A 12,460-nucleotide genomic window follows, 5' to 3' on the forward strand; every position below is an offset into this window, starting at 1 on the left:
TTAGATGTACCTGAATTTTATTATATAGGGAAGAGTGTTAAAGCAGAATTTCAGTGCAAAATTCCCCAAATTTTATAAAGATCAACTTTTTTTTTTTTTTTCATAGAGGACTTTAAGTCATTAGGGAAAGAGTTGTGAATAAGGAACAGGGAAATTAATGATCAAGTGAGTTGAATGGTTTCCACCAATAACTTCCCCCTGGAACTGCGGAAAAGCAGAGAGCCTACAGAGGGAATTTATTTGAAAATCCATGAAGTTTTGAGGACGCTCTGGAGTCTGCCAGCTGCCAATTCAGGACCTGGATTGTAAGTACATTATTCCAAAAATCTATAATGAAATTTACATTTTAAAATGATTTCCAAGGCAACATTTTCATATCAGAAAATATTATTTTAATTACGTTACTAGAGAACAAAAATGGTAGTGTTCTTATAAAAAAAAAAGTAAGCAAAATTTTGCTGAGATTGGATTTTTTTTTTTAACTTCCAGAAACTTTCCAAAAGATTTTGCCAAAATTTTGGACTGCAGAAACAATAGCATTTTTTTAACAGTGTACAGAAATAAAAATCTAAATTATAGAAAGCAAGCAGTTAACGAAAAGCTAAAAGATAATCTAAGAATTTGCTAGGTTTTGTAGACTTAATCTCCCAAATAAAATCCCATTTACCTGTACATAGTATTCTGATTGTTGTGGTGTTGTCAGGAACAATGATGGTGATGATGATGAGGGTGACAATGATGATAGTGATAATTAAAATTAGGGCCTTCCGGTGTAGCTTTTAAGGAGATCAGTGTTTCCCAGGTTTATGTGTGACGTCCAGTGTTGATTGGTTTGTTTTCATGGGCTGGGTGAAATGTAGAGAACAAATATGATGACACTTGTATGACCAGTATTAATGACTTTCATATTTCTATGGTTTCAAGACAGGAGTCATCCAGGGAATCACAAACTTCCTTGACTTGGCTATTTAGAAAAAAACAAATAATAGCCTACTCCTAGATTGGTCTTCTAGAAGGTAGACATAAGAAACAGATTTGTGGTACATTGGGATAATCCTAACTCTGTGTTTGGCCAGTTCCATTTATACCGGCTTCTTCCCCAGCTCACACCAGCTATAACTAGGCAGAAGTTTCTGACAAATGAATTTTCACAAGGTACCAATTTTAATATAACTAATATCGCCATTCTGATGTAAATGAAATTGTATTTCATTGTGATTTACATTTAAATTTCCCTAATTACCAGTGAGGATAATTATCATTTTCATTCTGGGTTTCTCCTTCTGAGAATTTTGTTCATGTATCTAGCTATTGGGTTATTTATCTTCTTTCTTATGGATATATGTGAGTTATCTATTTATACTGGATATTGCAATTCTATATGTAAGGAGCTTGGAAGTTGCTATTCCATCCTAAGAAGAAGTATAAAGCTTAACAGACTATGAAATCAGCAACTTTTTGGGGGGGTCTATATCTGAAGAGAGGACACAGAGCAAACAACTGCCCCAAATACTGGGAAGATGGACAAGAGAATACAGTTAATAAGTGAGTCAAGACTCTAAGTATTCTTAAGTCTTGACTGAGTTAAGAGTCAAGCGCAGAAACCATCAGAACAAAACCAGTGTCAGGAAAGAAAAACCTAAAGTGTAATTGACAAACTGCTGGAGATTTGGTATGAATAACTCAGAGTTTTAAAAACTCCAGAGGGACCCAGTCATAGGGGGAAGCCCATAGCATTGTGAGATTCAGCCAGACTCCACAATAATATTGAAGAAAAATCCATCTGGGCTTCCGGTGGGGAGACAGAAAAGGGAACATTTTGAAATATTCCAGAGTACTCTATTCTTCTTAACAAGGCCTGCCTTGGGAGACAACTAGTTAATCAAAGCCTATCATACTGGGGTATTAACAGAACCTAACTAACCTGGGAAAGGGAAATACCTAACCTCAGATTATTTTTCCATCCTGAGAACAGGGGATAAAAAAATTGACAAACACATGTGAAGTTCACAGTCTAGAGGCATAGACTCACTAAAAGAGTAGACTTAATCATCAGACTGTAGAACACTCCTTCTCCCTACACCTTACCACCACATTACTAAAGGCCTGTTTATGGTATTTCCTTTTACCTGATATGTCATGCCCAAATATCAGGGAAAATTTACAAGACGCACCAAAGGGGGGAAAAAAAAAGAAAAAGAAAAAGAAAAAAGAAAACTCTCAGTTTGAAGAGACAGAGACAGAGCAAGTCTCAGAACCAGACGTGGCAGGAATGTTGGAATTACTATACCAGGAATTTAAAACAGCTATGATTGATATGTTGACAGTTTTAATGGGCAAAGTAGACAGCATGCAAGAATAGATGGGAAATGTAAGCAGAGAGAGAGAAATCCTACAAAAGAACTGAGATGCTACAGATTAAACAACAACAATAGCAACACTGTTACAGAAATGAAGAATGCCTTTGAAGGGACATAACAGCCTTAAGTGTGTATGTACCTAACTACAGTGTCAGACTACATGAGACAAAAAGTGATAGAACTGCAAGGAGCAATTGATGAATCTGTCACCATAGTTAGAGACATACATAGAGACATGACTATATCAGAAATGGACAGATCCAGCAGGTGAAAAATCAGTAAGAACATAGTTGAACTAAACACCATCAATCAACTGAATAATTGATATCTATAGACTACTTCATCCAACAACAATAGAATACAAATTCTTCTCTAGATCACATGGAATATTCATCAAGAGAGATCACATTCTGGACCACAAAATACACTGACAAATTTAAAAGAATAGAAATCATACATTGTCAGCTCTCACCTCACAATGAAATTTAATTGGAAGAAGCAGTAACAGAAAAATAACTGGAAATCTCAACTTCTGTGCAGGTTAAATAACTTGCTTCTAAATTACAACAGTCATTTGAGAGAACTCTCAAGAGAAATTTTAAAATATTTTGAACTAAGTGAAAACAAAAACACAACTTATCAAAATTTGTGGGATGCAGTGAATAGAAGGAAATTTATAGCATTGAATGCATATGCAGTCAACCTTGAACAAAAAGAGGCTTAGGGGTATTGACCCCCCAGTTGAATTGAAAATATGGCTATAACTTGATTCCCCCCAAAAGTTAACTACTAATAGCCTACAGTTGACTGGACGCTTTACCAAAAACATAGATAGTTAATACATATTTTGTATGTTATATGTATTATATACAATGTCCTTACAATAAAGTAAGCTAGGGAAAAGAAAATATTATTAAGAAAATTTTAAGGAAGAGAAAATACATTTACACTACTGTAAAAAATCTATTGGTAGATCTGTGCAATTCAAACTGGTGGCAGTTCAAGGCTCAACTGTATTTTATTAATTCTATCCTATTGTAGATGGTATTATTCTTTAAATTTTATGTTATACATGTTGCTGGCATATAGAAATAAAATAGGTTTTCATACATTGACCTTTCCAGGAAACTTATTTATTTTTTTTTACTTGAACATTCTTTTGAATATTTATCATATACCTACATCAAGTCATCTGCAGATAAGAATAGAATTATTACCTCTTTTTCATTGCTTATATTTTTTATTTTGTTTTGATTGATTGGTTGACTGATTCACTGTTTTAACCTTGTGTCCTAGAACCCTAATATATTGCTGACAGTAACAGGCATCCTTCCTTTGTTCTCAATTTCAAGGAGAGGTTTTCAGTGTTTCATTATTCAATAGGATGTTTGCTGTCACTTTACCAGATTAAGGAAGTTATCTTCTGTTTTTAGTTAGATGTATTTCATAATAAATGAACTTTGAATTTAATCAAATGCTGTTTTTTGCATAATTGAGATAATCATATTTCTTTTCTACCTTTATTGATCAATGTTGTAAGTCACATTGATTGATATTTAAATATTAAACCAACTCTATTTCTGGAACAATACCAACTCGATTGTAACTTATACACATTTTATGTATCACTGGGTTTCATATGCTAGTTTGTTTAAGATTTTTGCATCCATGCTTCTGAGAGAGGATGGCACAGTTTTCCTGTCTTTTAATATCATTGTTAAGCTTCATAATCAAAGTTTGTTGGCTTTATTAAACAAGGTGGGAAATAACTATCTTGTTGCAAATAAATTTTAAAATTTATATGAAGTAAAAAATTTCTAGGAAAAAAGACCCTTAATTTGCCAAAACTGAAATAATCACCACTATACTATAAGAATTACTACCTGCCTTTTCAAGAATACTACATTTTGGACTTTGCATAAACTTGAAATAAACTTTCCATTTTACCAACTCACTAAGATTCAGGAGTTTATCTCTTGAAATAGCTAATAACAGATATATCATCTGTAACAAATATAAATATTACCTAATATTTACTGTCAACTTATATTTTTAAGCAAAATTTAAAGATACAAAAATATTTTTAATAGATATCAATCATCTCATATGCATCTCTTCTTCCTTTTGATTTGCTTCTAGTATCAGAAATAGAAACTGTGGACTGGTATGGTTCTCCAACTTTCCATGGATGAAGAACATTGCTGCTGAAAGAGGATAAGCTTTTCTTCCATTTTGAGCAAAGCGTAAAATTTTAGTACTCATGCCATTTTTCTCTTCTCAGCCCCATAATCTCAAAAGAGCTGTCAGTTCTTAAAGGAAAAGCACAGATGTCATGTTATAGTTATGGTCTTATTGAGTCATCATTCTTTAAATGACTAAGTTATAGAATGTACATTTGTTCTAAGGACACTCCCACAGACATCATGTCCTAACTTCAAGTCAACCATGAAGTCTCAATGTCAGCTTGGATAAGAATTATTCAAATGCTTTGCAGCAACTGGAATTATCCACCCCATGATGGTACTTCCTCTTCCTGGGTATATATTTTCCCCAGAAGCTTTACCTTGTTATTTGCATTTATTTTCATTTATTTTCAAAGTCCTTCAAAACTGTCTTAAGGCTTTCTACTAAATCTTCTACAAAAACTCCGGCCCACAGTAATTCTATTATTTTTTTGTGATGAAATTTCACATACCTCATAGCAACTAATTATTATTTACTATTCTATTTGTGCCATATCTATTTCCCCAAGTAGATTATAAAGTCCTGAATTGTAGGGTTTATGTCTCATATTAGTTTTTCATACACTCTAGTGTTTTTTTTGGTTTGTTTTTGTTTTGAGAAAGAGTGAGAGAGAGCCTGGGTAGAGGGGCAGATGAAGAGGGAGAGAATCTTAAGCAGGCTCCATACTAAGCATGGAGCCTGATGGGTGGCTTGAGATTATGACCTGAGCTGAAAGCAAGAGTCCAACACTGAACTGACTGAGACACCTGGGTATCCCAATTCTAGATTCTCAATAAACACTTACAGGTTGTCTAATTCTTACAACATGAAACAGAATGCAAGCACCTCTTCTCCTTTCTTTCTATTGTTTGTTATTCCTACATAGTATTTGGTTCTTCTTAATACAATTTTCTTTTGCATTTGCAGTAATATTTTGGGTTAGCTTAGCTGGTGAACTAGCAGAGACCTTTTTAATCATAGCAAAATTAGAAGCTCACTTTTACCACTAAAGCCCATATGATCAAGCTGTAGGGAATTGTTTTGTATTTATTAAACTCATGAGACATACTTTTCTGTCCAAGATGTCATTTAGTTAACTTATAATGGGAGCTACCCAGTTCTTTATGTATCAACTCCATAACTGGGAAACTAGCTACATATTCTCAAGGGAACTGTGTAACCTAGTCAATAGGCCTGTTACTCAATAAGCAATGTATATGTATCAAAACCAAACATTCCAATACTTTACTGCCTACCTCCTGTATGTCCTCTAGAAAAAAACATTTCTTGTTCATTTGTAATTGAACAATTCGAATTTTTGTTGCTGAAAAATACAATTTGATTATATAATCTGTCCCTATGGAGAAAAATTGAGAGGAAATTGACATGCCTTGCCAGCCCTTGTAATATAGTGAACTGAAGTCCAACATTACTGAAAAGGTAAGAGACCATACTGTTGTTCAATGAGTTTCAGTCTTATAAGATGAATTACTAAAAGTACTTACAAGTGAAACAGTGGCAGTGTTATAACTAGTGTCCATGGAATTTTGATATGTCATAAAATGAGAGAAATATAAGAACAGAGATTATACAGTTTATTTTTCACCTGAGAAAAGCTGATATTTAAAATCACTTGTCCCTGAGTTTGACATCAATTTTAGGTTCAAAAAATTCCAGAATATATTACTGAAGCATGACTTGGGCAAATCTAAAAGTTGAAAACAGTCATTACTTGAAGCCTATGTGTTGTCAGATTAACCTTATATTTACTTTATTTTTATTTTTAAATTAAATTAAATTAAATTTCTTTTCAGTGTTCCAAGATTCATTGTTTATGCACCACACCCAATGATCCATGCAATATGTGCCCTCCAAAATACCCACCATCAGGCTCACTCAACCCTCCACTCCCCTCTCCCTTCCATAACCCTCAGTTTGTTTCACAGAATACACAGTCTCTCATGGTTTGGATTTCTGCCATCTTACTTGTCCTCTCCATCTCCCAGTGTCCTCTGTGTTATTCCTTATGCTCCACAAATAAGTGAAACCATATGATACTTGACTCTCTCTGCTTGACTTATTTCACTCAGCATAATCTCTTCCAGTCCCATCCATATTGATACAAAAGTTGGGTATTCATTCTTTCTGATGGAGGCATAATACGCCATTGTTTATAACCCCTTTAGATTAGAAGATTAAGGCAATGTGATAGAGTTATACAGAAGTACTACTCTTATCATCATCATCTTCATAATTATTATTATCATCATTCATATAAAACTAATAGCTGTCACTTACTGAAGGTATACCAGCAGCCTTGTATCATCACTTCCAGTGTTTTTATATATACAATTTCATATTAAAATTTTCAACAACTCTATAAGTACTGACATTCTCATTTTACAAGTGAAGAAATTGAACTTCACAGAGTTTAGGGTTGCCTGGGGGCTCAGTCAGTTAAGCATCTGCCTTTGGCTCAGATAATGATTTTAGTGTCCTGGGAATCACAACACACATCAGGCTGGGCACTCAATGAGGAGTCTATTTCTCCCTCTCTCTCTGCCCCTCCCCCCCCATGTGCTCTCTCTATCTTAAATAAATAAATAAAATCTTTAAAAAATCTTTTTGAACTTCACAGAGTTTAAATTACTTGTCAAAGTTTACATAGATAGTGAGAATAAAATCAAGACAAATTTTTCTTAAAAAAATGGAACTGGATTTTCCAGTAATGATAGACTAAGCAATTTAGACCAACACTTCTGATAATTATAGTAAGAAAGATGAAAAAATATATAGTTAAAATTCTTTTGAAGAGATCAGAGAGCTAATAAGAAAATGAAGAATTCCAGGACAAAGGTGTAGTTTGAAGATAAACCTAAAGAAGTTAACCTCTTATTTAGAGCTCCTATTTTTGAAAAAGGATGCTGGATGTCTTAAAAGATAAAGAGGACATTTGGCAGTATCAAGGAGACACAGTCAAATATGGAATCCAGGATCTGTTATGGGTAGAGTGATTGGTAACCTTCGCTATGATGTTTAAAGGCAACATCCTAAGTATAAATATATCCTAAATCTGGATATCTTTATGGGAAAAGAAGATATTCCTGCTTTAGGGAGATCATAAATCTTAATGTGAAGGATAAAATAATAACCGTCCAGAAGGTAATTTAGGAAACGATCTTTATGACCTTGAAGAAAGCAAAATCTTTACACAAGGAGTACACAAAAAGTAATAACCATAAGAGAAAAAAAAAGGTAAATTAGAGCACATTTAGATCTTATTTCTCAAAAGACCCATTAAGAATGTGAAAGGCAAACCACAGAACGGAAAACACCTTTGCTATGCATTTTTCTGACAAGAAACTTATAAGCAGAATAGATAAAGCACTACTATAAGTCAAATTTTTAAGAAGGCAGACATCCCAATGGAAAAAAAAAAAAACTTAAATAGACCCACTTCAGAAAAAAATAAGATATGTAAATGTGCATAATCATATGAAAAGATGTTCAACTTCATTAGTCGTCAGGGAAATGGAAATCAAACCACTGTATATTGATCATTTTGGCTTAAGTTAAAAAATGTAGTAATACCAAGGGTTGTTGGGAAGAGGAGCTAAATCATTGCTGGTGGAAGAATAAACTGGAGTAACCCTTTTGGGAAATGGCTTGGCAGTTTCTACTAGAGCAGAATTTGTGCATGCCTTTTAATTCAGCAATTTCACTCCTATTTTAAACCCACCACAAACGGCATTTGCACGTGTGCTAAAACCATATACAAGAACATTCTCAGCAACACCATTCACCATAGCTCCAATGTGTAAACAACCCAAGTGTCCACGAACAAAAGAATGGCTACATACTTGTGGTATTTTTATACAATAAAATAGTCTACAGCACTTCAAGTAAAAGAAGTTTAGATACGTGTAGAAACATAGATGACGCTCACAAGTGAAAGAATCAGAAACAAAATAATATGTATTAGCCATTTCTGTAATATTCAAACACTTAGATCTAAATTATAAAGTTAGAAGTCCAGGATAGCGTTTGCTTTTTGGAGGAAAAGGCACATTGCTTGGGGGAAATTTTTTTGGATGTGGTAGGTGGCATGTAGCTTCTAGATGCTGGCAGTGCACTATTTTTTGATTAGGTGGTAATTACATGAGTGTCGGCTTTGTGACGATTCATTGATCTGTACATTTGTCTTCAGTGTTCTTTTCTTTTCTTTTTTTCTTTTTAAAGATTTTATTTATCCATCTGACAAAGAGAGATTACAAGTAGGCAGAGAGGCGGGCGGGCGGGGGGGGGGGGGTGGAGTAGGCTCCCCGCTGAGCAGAGAGCCCGATGTGGGACTTGATTCCAGGACCCTGAGATCATGACCTGAGTTGAAGGCAGAGGTTTTAACCCACTGAGCCACCCAGGCACCCCAGTATTCTTTTCTATGTGTGTTATTCTCCACAACAAATTTCTGGAAAAAGTACAATATACGTTATTAAAAAAGAAAGCAAAATAATAATATACTATCAAGTATATGTACTAAAAATTTACTATACTGCACAATACCTTATAAAGTACGGTGGAGGTAGATATAAACGATAAAGAAAGAAATTCACCTGCCACCTAAAGAGATTACATATGATAAAAGAAACCAAATATGTTTTTAACACATGTAAACATTGTTGTTATAATAACCAAATGACTTTTTCCAAGAAAACTGACATGTTTAAGGGATAATATATTCCAATGCATTTTTCAAATGGAGTTTTCATAAAAAGAAATGAGTATTCATTATTTTCTTACTAACAAAACATAAAATTTAAAACACACTGCTGATGGTCAAACCTCTAGTCTCAATTTTTATAGTTGTAAATATATTTATGTGATAGATTTGGTTTTGTTCATACAACTAAACATTTTAAATTTCTCCTCAGTAGTAAGTACTTCCCAAGTATTATAAAAGAACTACTCAAACTATAGATACTATACATTTTATTATGGTTTGCAATATATTTTCAGCTTTCTGAAAATGCCAGTATTTTATGCAACTTCACAAGTTTTGTTTTGTTTTTTTTGAAGAGTGCATTCAGAAATGGCAATTGAGTTCTCTTCTTTTATAATTTTTTAAAAAAATATAGGTATCTTAATTGTGCTCCCAGAATTAATTCACTTGAAGCAGCAGATTTTCATTCCCGATGTGAATTCTGATTTCCATCTGGAGTCCTACCTACATATTTCTCTTTGGAAAAAAGTCCATTTTTATTTTCATTTTTTAAAGATTTTACTTATTTATTTGACACAGAAAGAGAGATATCACAAGTTGGCAGAGAATCAGGCAGATAGAGAGGAGGAAGCAGGTTCCCTGTTGAGCGAAGAGTCCCATGCGGGGCTCGATCTCAGGACCCTGAGACCATGATGTGAGCTGAAGGCAGAGGCTTAACCCTCTGAACCACCCAGGTGCCCCAAAAGTCCATTTTTAAATGGCACACTGAGTGCCATTTATTTACTACTGTCCTCATATTTATTTTTAAATATAGGATTACTTTTTGTAGGCACTGTGGCTAATTTAAATAATAAAATAAGACAAAATTAATAAATTCATATGGTATATGTAACTAATAACAGTTACAAAATAAATTATTCTTTCCCATTATTCTGATAAGGATTCAACTCAGTTTTTCTGGATATTTTCTTCATTTGTTTCTTCACTTGCATTTATCCCTGTTCACATCACTCATCTTAGGAAACTCTAAATTCCCAGCTCAGGCTTGTCCCATTGTCTAATATGAGTCCTTCTCATTCCTTTCTCCAACTCACTAAAAAGCCTTCTGGGGTGTTCTTTGGAAGTCACAGAATGATTTCTGCAAAATCTTCACGTCCTGAATCTCTTCTCCAAGTATTATCTTCTTGTTCTAACTGGAACCTGACTTTCCTCCAGCATAAAGATTTCTTCACCACCATTTAAAGTGGTGGCTGTTCTTTCTCCCTAATCCCTTTCACCACTGTCCATATGGGTGAAGAGGATATTTCCTTGCTCATCATTGCCAATTCCAAATCATTATCCCTCTTTGCTCCTTGAAATCAATTGTATGCTACTGTAACTCCATGTGGGATGTATTGAGAATTCATATGGAAGGTGTAGTAGGCTGAATAATGTACACCAATAGATATCAGGCCCTAATCTCTAGAACCTGGAAATGTTACCTTATAAGGAAAAAGAGTCTTTGCAGTTGTAAGTTAAGGATCTTGATATGGAGAGATTATCCTTGATGATCGAAGTGGGCTGTAAAATGAACTACAAGGGTCTCTTATAAGAGAGAGACAAAGGGAAATTGGACACACAGAAGAGGAGAAAGGCACGTGAAGATGGAGACAGAAACTGGAGTGATTTGACCACAAGCAAAGGTGTGTGGCAGCCACAAGAAACTGGAAAAGGAAGGGAGTGGATACTGCCCTACAGCCTCTGAAGAAAGGTTAATATGGCTTTTAGCATCAAGAGTAGTGGACAATGACCTGAGATAAAGCTGAGAGATAGTGAGGGACTAGATCCTGTTAGACCTGGTGGGCCATGTTAGGGTTTCTTCATCCTAAAGCAAAGGTATAGTTATTGGATATTTTAAGCAAGGGAATGATCTAATCAACTTTGTATTTTAGGGATATCACCCTGCCTAGAGAAGGGCTGTTGTGTGGAGGGCAGCAAGAGAGGATGTAGAGAGCTTAGTTACAAAGTACTTGTAGAAATCCAGGTAGGTTCCTTGGTCATGAGGGCAGAGCCCTCATGAATGACATTGATACCTTTTTATAAAAGAGACCCTGAAGACCTCCCTTGCCTCTTCTATCAGGTAGTGCCATAATGAGAAGATGGAAGTCTATGAACCAGGAATCAAGTTTCCATAAGGTACCAAACTTGCTGGCACCTTGATCCTGGGCTTCCTAGCATCCAGAGCTGTCAAAAATAAATATCTGTTGTTTGCAGGCTACCTAGTCTGCAGTATACTATTGTAGCAGCCCAAAGGGACTACAACAATTGACCAATGAGCAAGGAAGGAGTTGGTTTCAAATCCCTAGAGTCCTTGCTTCCATTTAGGACATGTCAGAGAGGCCAGTGTATGTCTAAGGAGATTATGTCAGCTTCAGAGGTCTATATGGCATTGATTGAAAGCCTTGTTTCAACTTCTCCTCTTCCCAGTACCGCTTACTTCATTGTCTTAGAGGTGTTATTTCAGTGAGCTCTATCCAATAAACACATATACATAAGTGTCTGTCGTAGAGTCCATTTTCTGGGAACTTATGAGAGAATCTCTAGCTTTTAAAAGAATTTAATTCATTTATACTTATTATGATTACTCATATTTCTAAGCTTGTTTCTGCCATTTTTATGGTTTTGGTATGCTTAATTTGCTTTTATTATTTCTGCTTTATAATGGAGTGAGCATATTTCTTTATTTTTCTTTATTTTATAATTTCTTAGGTGGCTTAGAAATTACATCTTATTTCAATTTATGTAATGATTACCTAAAAGTTTCTAGTAAAAACTTAAACATATATCTCTGCCATTCCCTACACTGAAGAGTATCTATAGAAGAAGATTTTAGCACCCCTTTGAACTAAAATAATCTGAGATTTTAATTTTGGAATTCTTTTTTGTTTGCATGTCATACAAGGATATTATTGGAAGTTAACCAGGTTTCTCTGGTACCTTTTAATAATCTCTCTTTGATCCTAGTTAGTTTTTGTAGTGTTCATTAACAACAGCAACAAAAAAGCCTATATATTTTTCTTACCACTTGAATGCCAACTTTGGAGCTCTACTCATACCACAAGTAAATTTTAGAAGCTAAATGTAAATAAAAAGTAAAATGATAAAAATAATAGAAAAGAAT

This window comes from Martes martes (genome assembly GCF_963455335.1).
Source record: "Martes martes genome assembly, chromosome: 2".
Lineage (NCBI taxonomy): Eukaryota > Metazoa > Chordata > Mammalia > Carnivora > Mustelidae > Martes > Martes martes.